The sequence below is a fragment of the Helianthus annuus genome, chromosome 14, assembly GCF_002127325.2.
Source record: "Helianthus annuus cultivar XRQ/B chromosome 14, HanXRQr2.0-SUNRISE, whole genome shotgun sequence".
Lineage (NCBI taxonomy): Eukaryota > Viridiplantae > Streptophyta > Magnoliopsida > Asterales > Asteraceae > Helianthus > Helianthus annuus.
Genome location: NC_035446.2, coordinates 135608360 through 135619212, shown reverse-complemented (window position 1 = coordinate 135619212; position 10853 = coordinate 135608360). Strand labels below are relative to the sequence as shown.

Here is a 10853-nt window from a genome sequence, read left to right as displayed (position 1 = left end):
ACTTACATTGTGGATATGAGTTGCTTTTAATCTATTATTCTCTATTCCAACTTGTATACTCGCCAATAATTTTGTATTGATATTTTAATACATGTTGCAGGCTAATAAGTTGCTTTGGAACACATGGAAATCAAGCTAGGGGGTGCCTAGAAACGTCGCCTAGTTAATTTAGTCTTTTGAACAATTTGAACAATGTTTGTTATGATTAATACTTGTTATTGTGGTTGATGGTTGTTTTTAGACAATTATTATGAAATCTATTTAATGTCTATCGAAATATTTAGTGTTATGGAAATCTCACGAGCAATCTGAACGCTTAGTGCACGCACCCCGATGTTTTCGTCATCGGTTGGGGTGTGACAACTGGGTTAGGCAAAAAGAACAAACCGTGTAGCATTTGGAAAGATAAAGTACAAAACTCATCAATTTTAAAGGTAAATGACACCACCTATATCTATATATATATATATATAAACATGATAAATAAGGGCTGATGTGTCATGTTATAAGGACTTGGGAAATGATGTGGCATCACCATAGGGCTTCTTGAAATTGGTTTTGGCTCCAAAATCATGGGTCAAAAATTTTGGTATGCGGGTTGAGGCGGGATCCGTTATTATGACCCAAGTATATTAACCATCTAAAAACCCTAAATCTCCCAGACGCCTTCTCCTTCACGCTAGAACCCTCTTTATGGTTCCTCCTTCTCTCAAACCCCAACTATCAATTCCACAGCAATCTTCGTTGATATCTTATTTACAATCATCAGGTAATGTCTATCCTTTGGCTAATTGTTAATACACCTTCTAATCGATTCTTTTTTTCTTTGTTTTTTTCATACATCTTCTTGGCCGCTTCATCTAGATATTCACACCGATCATCCTCTTCAATGATACAGGTAACCCTAAATTCGAATAACCGTAAAACGTTTGAGATTTGTATAGTTAAATTTCTCTGTTATATCTTATTTAGGCAAATTGCGATGGTATTTGATGGTCACTTTCTTTGTTCGTGTGTGGATTCTGAATCTGGAAAGTTCGTTTTAGGTTATATTTTTGAAGATTGAAGATCCTGTTTTGTTTTTCCATTGATCGCGAATCTTAAAACTGATGTTTATTTGTTTAGGATTGAAGATCCTTCGTTTTCTGCATATGCTGGGTTTGAAGATTTATCTCTTCGTAGGTGTGTTGTTGATTGTTGGTTTTATTCGAATCGCAAATTAAATCTCTTATTGTTTGTATTTTTCTTTACGAATAAGTTACCTTTTGGGTATCGTTGTTGTTGTTCGTTTTAAGGGTTTTTGCATCGATTGGTATGTATTTTATTGATTTACGTTACCGGTTTATGTATATTGTTGGCCATTCATTATTTGATAACTTTTTGGCCCTAATTTTACATATCTATGTGCATTATTGGGTTTCGGATCAGTGGAGTGTTTGAAGTTGAACTAAGAATTTACCTGCTTAACATGTTCATTTTCAAGGTTTACCAGAAATAAGTTCAATTTAGAGACAAAATGAACGATTGGTGTCGAGTTCGCTACCTGAAGTCTTAATATTGATGGGAAGGTCATCAAGGCTCAGATTTGGGACACTGCTGGTCAAGAAAGGTCAATCCCTTTCTTTTTAGTTAAAATAAAATCATAACCGTTATCAATTTTTATCAATTTGGTACATAAATGATGTTGTTTGATTGCTAATTGTTCATATGGGTTTCAGTTCTTAGGGTTTGGGGTTTGTTTATGATATTATGGGTCCAAAGTGGTGTGAATTTCGTATTTAATGTGTAACACCTCTTGAATTATTTTTATAAAAATAAAAAGAGTTTTGTTTAAATGGGTCGCTTTTAAAACAAAATGCTAAAAAGGAAATGGATCAAAACTAGATTTTATTCTTAATGTGTAATTGTTGAAATAGGACGGTGTGTATAATCATATTTGACACGTTATTTATCTATAAAAATAGCTACAAATTGAAGACAAAAAGTGTGTGGGGTTGATTTGATTCAATTTGTTTGAACTTTATGCCTTAATAACTCTAATCTTGATCTCTTCAGGATGTAGGGGCCACACTGGTAATTTGTCAACGGGGCTTCTATGACGAAGCAAATCATTTGTTAATGCACAGAGATTTGCCAGCTGCCGGACGGGCTGGCGGTGTATAGCAATCGGTTTATGCTTTTTAGTTAGCTGTTTATAACAATTTTGCTTTAATACACACCGTTACTATAGTTTCTAAAAATATTTTTATCTAATCTTGTGCAGGCGGTAGAATTGTTCCCTGGTTCCAGGAACTAACAACTGAAAAAATAGGAAGGGTAATTTTTTTTTGCATATTTCTATCATACTTATTTTTAATACACAAATGGCATTGTTGTAATTATTTTCTGTGTGACAGACTGGTTTGGTTAGAGAAAAGGCATTTGGTACCACAAAAGATCGAATGTTTTATATTGAGCACTGTGCAAACTCAAAGGCTGTAACCATTTTCATCTATGGAGGTAAGTTATAGCAGTCATGTTCTGTAGCTAGCTGTATGTATATTGTTTGTTTCACCACATAAATTTATTTACTTGTATTAGGGGTGTGAATTTCTTACACGACCCGGAAACACGACACAAACTTAACACGAAATTAGTGGGTTTGGGTTTAGTCTAAACGGGTTCGGGTCAGTTTCAGGTTGAATCCGCGAACCCGTTTAGCTAAACGGGTCAGGTTCGGGTAAACCCAGTCGGGTTGGCGGGTTAACCCATTCAACCCATTTCTATTATATTATATTTTTTAAAATATATTTTATGTTATAAGTTAAATTGGGTGTGTATTTTATGCTATAAATAGAAATATAACTTAAAAATGGAAGTTGACATAATTTTTTATGATTTTAAGTAATTTTATTATATAAATTTGTGTTTTTTTTTTTTTTGTAGTAGTGTTAATTTTAATGTATTAATTTTCTGAAAAAAATAAAAAAATCAGGTTGAAAGGGTCGGGTCGAGTCAGTATGCAAATATTTGGGTCGGGTTCGGGTTCATATATACGGCACGATTTTCGGTTTGGGTCAGGTTCGGATTCTTCTAAAATTTTCGGGTACGGGTCGAGTTGAACCCGCCACCCTGCGAACACGACCCGTTTAGCACCCCTAACTTGTAATATTTATTATGAGAAATCAGGTAACAAGATGATGATCGAGGAGACAAAACGCAGCATCCAAGATGCACTATGTGTCGCTAGAAATGTTATTCGTAATAACTCGTTTGCATACGGTAGCGGAGCTGCAGAAATTTCATGCTCAATTGCAGTTGAAGCTACGGCTGACCTGGTAGCAACAACTCTCTGGGACGGCTGCATTCTCATCTTTAGCAGCGGAAGCACTCGGTGCTAGCTTCATTTCTTCGTTATTAGGTGTAGATTTCCAACAGGGTCCTCCTGTTCCTTCAACACTATCCATTATTGCAGTTCCAATAATTGCAACCAACCACATAATGCAGATGATTTTCATTGGTGAGTGATCTGTGTATATTTATTATTAGCCATTCTCTTGAGGTTTTACACATGTAAGTCTTTTAACAAAAGAAAAATGTTTTTATTATCAAAACCTCATTAGATAATGGATCCACTTAAATTTTGAAACCACCTGTATTCCTAAGGTGAGTGATTGTTACCAAACCTTATTGCTTTTATCTCCCATTTTGATCTTTGTAAGTTTGACTTCTGATTACTATTACTTTAGCACTACCTTATTAACAAGATTAATGTTGAAAACGGTAAAAAAAGTTAGGAAAACAAATTTTTTTTATGCTAGAATTATTTACCATATATTTTAAATATTATATATTTGGGTTCGGATAGAATAGTTTGGCATTAATAGTTCGGGTAATTTAGATGTGTTTCATTCAATAACATTGTAGATCCAAGACAACGAAAGATTTTAAATTTAATTTCATGCGCGCCTCGTCCCTATAAATCATGCTTGATCCCCGACCCATGGGGTTGTACATGAGAATGGATGCGAACGCACACAGGTCTTGTGTTGTGCATTAATACTACATCAACTTTTTACACCCCCCCCCCCCCCCAATCACTTATCTGTTTGTGGTAATCTTATGTTACTCACTTTTTAAGTTTTGAAAATTGTAGATTGATCTACAGGGAATATTTGCAAGTAATTTTGTTCCTTTCAGCCAAGGAGTGCTGCTGTCATTATTGCAACAATTGGCATGTGATATTGGGAATGATACCTCTAAGAAACTTGGTTGGATGATGGATGTGGTGGTGGCGATTAAACCAACTGATGGGATCATCTCAATGCATATATAAGGCAAGGCCCATATTTGAAGCAGATGAGTGTTCCCAAAACTTCAGCTGCTGAGCTTTCCAGTATTCGTGTGGTCACGAAACTCATAAACTCGACGTTAAGGAGCATGTAAGTAATTTAGAGATGATTGTTTTGTACGGAGTCTTAGAATTTTTGTAATCGGAATTGGACATTTTGGTTTCAGTTAAGAATCTTTTTACAGTAATTCTTATGTATTAGCTTTGTGTGTGAACCACTTGACACAACACCACATTTGATGACATTTTTCATGATAGTTTAACCATAGACTGGTCAAAATGGCCTGAAAGCATTATCTTCCCAAACTAATCTATATATATATAAACATGATAAATAAGGGCTGATGTGTCATGATATAAGGGCTTGGAAAATGATGTGGCATCACCATAGCACTCTAGAATTTGGTTTTTTTTCTTTATATGGGCAGACAAGGGATCCGGATTTTGACCCGGGTATATATTGTTTCTAAACTCACGACTTCTTCCCCACCACACAAACCCTAATTTCATTTTCAATTAGATTCCTCTCTGCCGTTTCTTCTCTACCTCTCTATTACGTTTGTGAATCAGTGGTAATGGTACTTCCCTTACAAACCCTAATTTTTATCTCATCGTTCTTCTGTCATTCTTTCTCAGGGTCTTTTGGTAACTTTAGTTCATGTTTTTTTTTGCAGCCCATTGTAGCAGTACCTTCTTTATATGTGCTGATGCCTTTAACAAACTGCTGCCTTTCTGTACGGGTTTTGCAGCAGGGTGTATGATCTGGATAGTTGTTGCTGAGGTTCTCCGAATCCTTTGAAGATCGCTGATGTAATTTTCGCACTTGGATCTTTTGTGATGGCAGCTGCACCCGATCCATACATGTCTATATTCGGTCGTTTATTAGTCGGGCTGGGTGTCGGTATAGCTTCATGACCCTTAACACTTATATCTCATGAATCGTTATTTATTCAGAATGTTAGAGATGCCCTTTTTCAAAATATCTTTTTTTTAGTTTTTCATTAAATCCTACATTAATATTATTACCTCTTTATATTTGCAGGGAATTTAAAATTGAAATGCTCTTGCTGGGCTCATTCACAACTAGTGCCATTTTGTTGGTAGTTATTTTTTGCCTTCATGTTTGTTGTGAAGAATTTTAAAACTAGCATGAAACATGATCAATATCTATAGGATGGACTCTCAGAGATTATATATTCAGGGCTATGTTTGATCCGTAACCATGTCACTAATAAACGGGCTATGTTTAATATGTAATATTAGGGGTGTTCAAAATCATCCGAATCCAAATCCGAATTATCCGAATATCCGAATCCGAATTATCCGAAAATTCGGATATCCGAATTTTCGGATATCCGAATTTTCGGATATCCGAAAATCGGATAATCCGAATTTTCGGATTCGGATTCGGATAGTGATTTCAGAAAATTTCGGATATTTCGGATATCCGATATCCGAAACAATTTTTAATATATTTTTATAATATATATAAATACCATTTAAAATTTATAACCTAACCCTAAATCTAATCCATTCTTTCACTCCAGCCGCATCATCTTTTAGGCCACATCAAAACCTCACTGTTGGTTCCATAAAAACCTCACTGTTGGTTCCATATAATTATTCCATCATCTTTTATTGATTTCTATTTTGTATTACTTTAATACATATGAAGAAAAAAACATTTGTTGACTCGTTTCGCATTATATTCTTGCGCAGGTTTCATATGGTGCATTGGAAGTTTGAAGGATGGATTGGAATCGGATGATTGGATTTGGAAGATTATGTGTTTATTTCGACTTTTAAAACTTTGAATTGTATTGGTTTGAATTGTGTTATGTGTTATTTTGGACATGTTATGCGTTATTTTAGAACTTTGAATTGTGTTGGTTTGTTTCTTTTGAACAACAACTTTGAATTGTGTTGGTTTGTTTCTTTTAAACAACCGATCTTTTTATTATGTTGGGAAAGACAGTTTACATTTTTATTTGATTTTTTTTTTGTTTTAGAATTTCGGATATCCGTTTCATTATCCGTATCCGTATCCGAAATTTCGGATATCCGAAAGTCGGATATCCGAAATTTCGGATACGGATTCGGATAGTGAAATCTACTATCCGAAATGTTCGGATATCCGACTTTCGGATATCCGAAACTTCGGATATCCGGTTTTGAACACCCCTATGTAATATGACGCTTTATTTGTATTTTGTTATATTTTATTTATACACAAATTATTTATCTAAATTACTTTCTCGAGCCCGGGAAACAATCCCGGGTATCGACACTAAAGTTTATATTATAGACATAAACACTTATAATTTGGTTGTTTTTTTTTTTTTTTTTTGTAGAGGGAACTCAATTTACTACGGGAAAGGTTTTGGTAACTCGAAGGATATGCATCTTCAAAGGGACTCGACTATCTTTAAATTGTGTATCCACTGTATCACTAATTTATGTAACATGAGACTTTGTATTTTATTTTATTTATACACTTAATATTTATCTTAATAGTTTTCTCCAACCCGGGTAGCACCCGGGTAATAACCTAGTTGAATATAAATATAAATTACAATTCTTGAAATTCACTATAGTTTTCAGAAGGGTACAATAAACACCATTTCACTTTGTATAGAAAAGATCAGAATTATCAACATATACATTATCAAGTTTGGCTTACGTCATGTAATAGTTTTGCTAGGTGATTGGCCATTTTGGGCGGCTTGACTTTTGTTTTTTTTTTTTTGCATTTTTTATATAATAGTTATTTATAGGTGATTTCAAATTACAATTTTATCTCAAGTGTAAAATTACGATTTCGTTCTCGATTCAAAATAAAATTTTGCTTTTACCCCTTCCGTTAATTTACGATTTTACCCTCAGTTAAAAAATACAATTTTGCCCCCAGTGCAAAATAAAAATATGGTTTTGCCCTCAACTAGAGTCCTGCCAAATTACGATTTTGTTCCCAGTTTAATATTACGATTTTGCCGCTAGCAAAAAATTACGGTTTTGCCCGCAGCTAAAATATTACGATTTTGCCCCCATTTCAAAATACCTCAGTTCAAAATATTATTTTACCTCCATTTTAAAATTACGATTTTACCTCAGCTAAAAATTGCAATCTTGTCATCGTTATTTTTCCTTTGGCAAAACCATGGTAGTGTTTTATTTTACTTTGTTGACTTAATTTTGTTTTTATTCATGCCAAACAGCTGTCTAGCATTCGCTAATTGGTCCTGAGAAATTATTGTTTTGCCCCCAACTCTAAGTTACACGCTTGTCATCGTTTTAGTTAATTTTTTTTATCATAACTATGGTACTGTTTTTCTTTAATTGGTTAACTTGATGTGACTTTTTTTGATATCGTGTTATACGTAGCATGTATAACTAAACGACATAAAGGCATACATGTTATTACCCTAAGAAATACTCTGTTTAGCGCCCCGCAACGCGGGCGACACATAACTCTAGCTGCCTAACACTGGCTCATTAGTCCTGAAAAATTACAGTTTTGCCCTGAGCCCAAAATTACGGTCTTATTATCGTTTTTTTCATAGCAAAGTTATAGTAGTCTTTTTTTTAATTGATTGAGAATTATTCGGCCATTGCCCCGCAACGCGGGCGGGGCGTCTACTAGTTTAATTACATATTATACTATATGTGATACTTTTCCTTTTTTTCGTAAAAATGATTTGCATGTTTTTTTTTTATTTATTTTTCAATATTGCAAATATAATTTATACTATCCATAATGGTTCCATTATTCATTTTTTATTGTTTTTATCGATGTAAACCATGTATTGATATCTATTTGGTTATATCTTTTTCATTTGCTATACCGAATATCGTACTATACCGGTATCATAACGTGTTAAATCGATACAGACCGAATATTTGTCACAAACGTACATATCATCAAAGTGTCTAACGATTTAGTAATTCTTTTATATATAATTTGAAACCGTGTAGTTTTTTCGTTATTTTAATAATATAATTCAATACACTTAATTTAACATACATGTAATCAAATGTCTCATGGAATTTAGTTATTTTTATATATAAATTTACATTGTTTACTCTTTCGTTATTTTAAAAATTAATTCGATACTCATAATTGTTTTTACAATTTGATAAAAATTCTATTCAAAAGCGAACCGGTCAAATATAATTGATATTTACGCCGTTTACCATTTTCTTTATTTTAATAAATTAATTCAATGCGCTTATTTTATTTACGATTCGATAAAAGTTTTGTTCAAAAGTGAACTAGTCAAATTTAATCGATATATTTGTTCTTTACCGTGACGAATCGTTTGTAATGGTTTCATCGAAGTTCCTACCGGTGTCATGATGGACCGAGTCGACCGCGACCAATTAACATCAGTACTGACATCGGTATTATTGAACCCATACCAGTATTATCGATTTATCAGAATTGGTACATATTTTCATTATTTTTGTTTTGATTGATGTATACCTTTCGGTTACTGTATCCAACGCCGGTATTATAACGGTACTATATTGATCAAATGTCCGCTACAGCGTACCAACGATCCCACTGGTTACTATACAATTACATATATTGATACAACGATACTGATCTAAAAATTCAACTTGTCGAGAGTAATTAATGAGATTACAAAGAGAACTCAAAACCAAATTGAGATTATACAATTTAGTTTATTACATAAATATTTTGTTCGAATACCACTATGTATTCTCTATATATTGAAATAGAAGTCTGTCCCATCATTCTTTTATTTCAACTTTTATGTCCTAATAACCCCACCAAGTTGACCACAGTACGATTTTCTAAAGTGACCTCACGTACAACTTAAATCCACCACAACAATACCTTTTCCAAGTATTTCATCTTGTTAATTGTTATATTTTAGGTCATTTACAAAATATGCATTATTAGTATACCTTTTGAATGATCATGAACCCTGTTTAACTATAAATGGAGTAAGATTTTGTTGGAAACAACTACTATAAAGTATGAAACAAATATATGTAAATGATTTAATTGTTTAAAAATGGTCTATTTTGGGCTTGAACAAGTAGATTTCGACCCACTCTAAATAAGCCTATTAGAACTTGACCCACATCATCTGTATGAAAGGTATCAAACCTATAGAAAGAAAGAGGTTCTTTAATCTTTACTCTCAGTGTCTTTCTGCCAATATATCTTTTTTTTTTTTTTTTTAAACGGTAAGATTCTATGATTAATAGAACAGGGCCAGCATACGCTGTAAAAACCCGTCCCGCAAATATATCTATCAATACAACTAATACTCTTGTGATATGATGCTTGTATATACCTTTCAATCACTCATAATAAGTTATAATAACTGTCTTAAAATCATATATATTAAGTTTAACGTCCAGAATGAGATGAGTATTTGGGGAAAGAATATAAATAAATGAAAAGGAGAAAATGGAATAATGGCAAAAAATGGAAACTTTACAGATATGTCCAATCAGAAAGGACGGGAAAAACACCTTTACCATCTTCCTCTTTCAATAATCATTTACAAAAAAGAAAATTAATAATATTAACATATTAATAATAATAATAATAATAGTTAATTACACAATAGTCCCTATAGTTTAATTATGGTCACACATTTGAAGTTCAACTTTGAAATGTAACAAATTTGAGTTAATGTGGTTTTTATTTTCTAACAACTTTTAGTTATAATACTAAATTTTATTAAAGAAATATGTTAGAATCGTTTACAATGACTAAATTTTATTAAAGAAATATGTTAGATTCGTATAAAATGACTAAAATACCTTTTAGTTAAAAAACCACCGTGATTATTTATGTATATTACTCAAACTTAATTATATATAAAAAAAAAGTCTTGCCACTCATCTCTTTGCCCCCTCTTCGGCTCTTTGTTCTTCGCGATTAGCCAACCATATTCCGGTGAAATTTAACCTAATTAATTATTTAGATAATCAAATCAATTACCTTTTTTGAAAGCTTTATGGAGATTATTGCGTGTGTGGGACGCCATTAAAGACCTTTTTGTCCTTACTAGATTCCGCCTAAATACGTCGTGAGTTTTACACCTTACCTCGTAACTTGGCAACTTTTTCGTGGAGAGTATAGTTGAAACGTTTTTTTTAAACTAACACTATTATAATACTACTTTAATACAAGTCGGTTAATTTCTTCATAATTGGTGATTACAGTTCTATTTTTCTATATACACTCAAGTTTAACTTTTGATTACACACCTACCTCTGGTAAATTATAACCCTAATTTTTAGGTTTTAGCTCACAATTTTGACGATTTAAAGTTGGGTTTTGCTAAGGGAACACCATTTTTCTATCGAATTACCCCAAATATGCTCCTCCCTAATGATGCAAACTTGTGTCCCCAGTGAATAACTAGGATAATTGATTCGATGAAACCCAACGTACAACTACTAGCTTTTGAAGAGGTGGCCAAAAAAAACAACATAAAAAGTCACGAGAGGCGGTAAAATGAAGGTTGTTTTTTAAAGATTA

General features: G+C 32.9%; 1 non-coding gene across 9 annotated transcripts; it reads left to right on the top strand.

Moving 5' to 3' along the window:
* Positions 1-631: 631 nt before the first annotated feature.
* Positions 632-6816, top strand: LOC110884017. 9 transcript variants are annotated; one of them, XR_004879421.1, is made up of 13 exons: positions 632-769; positions 865-898; positions 973-1046; positions 1126-1182; positions 1484-1609; positions 2056-2316; positions 2397-2499; positions 3169-3499; positions 4136-4421; positions 4851-4975; positions 5080-5231; positions 5373-5430; positions 6050-6263. It is a non-coding gene; the product is annotated as an uncharacterized LOC110884017 (transcript). The 9 variants fall into 9 exon arrangements; XR_002560870.2 differs by lacking the exon at positions 4851-4975 and having other exon boundaries at positions 633-769; positions 2056-2157; positions 2264-2316; positions 5005-5231; XR_002560868.2 differs by lacking the exon at positions 4851-4975 and having other exon boundaries at positions 633-769; positions 2056-2169; positions 2264-2316; positions 5005-5231.
* The last annotated feature ends 4037 nt before the right edge of the window (positions 6817-10853 follow it).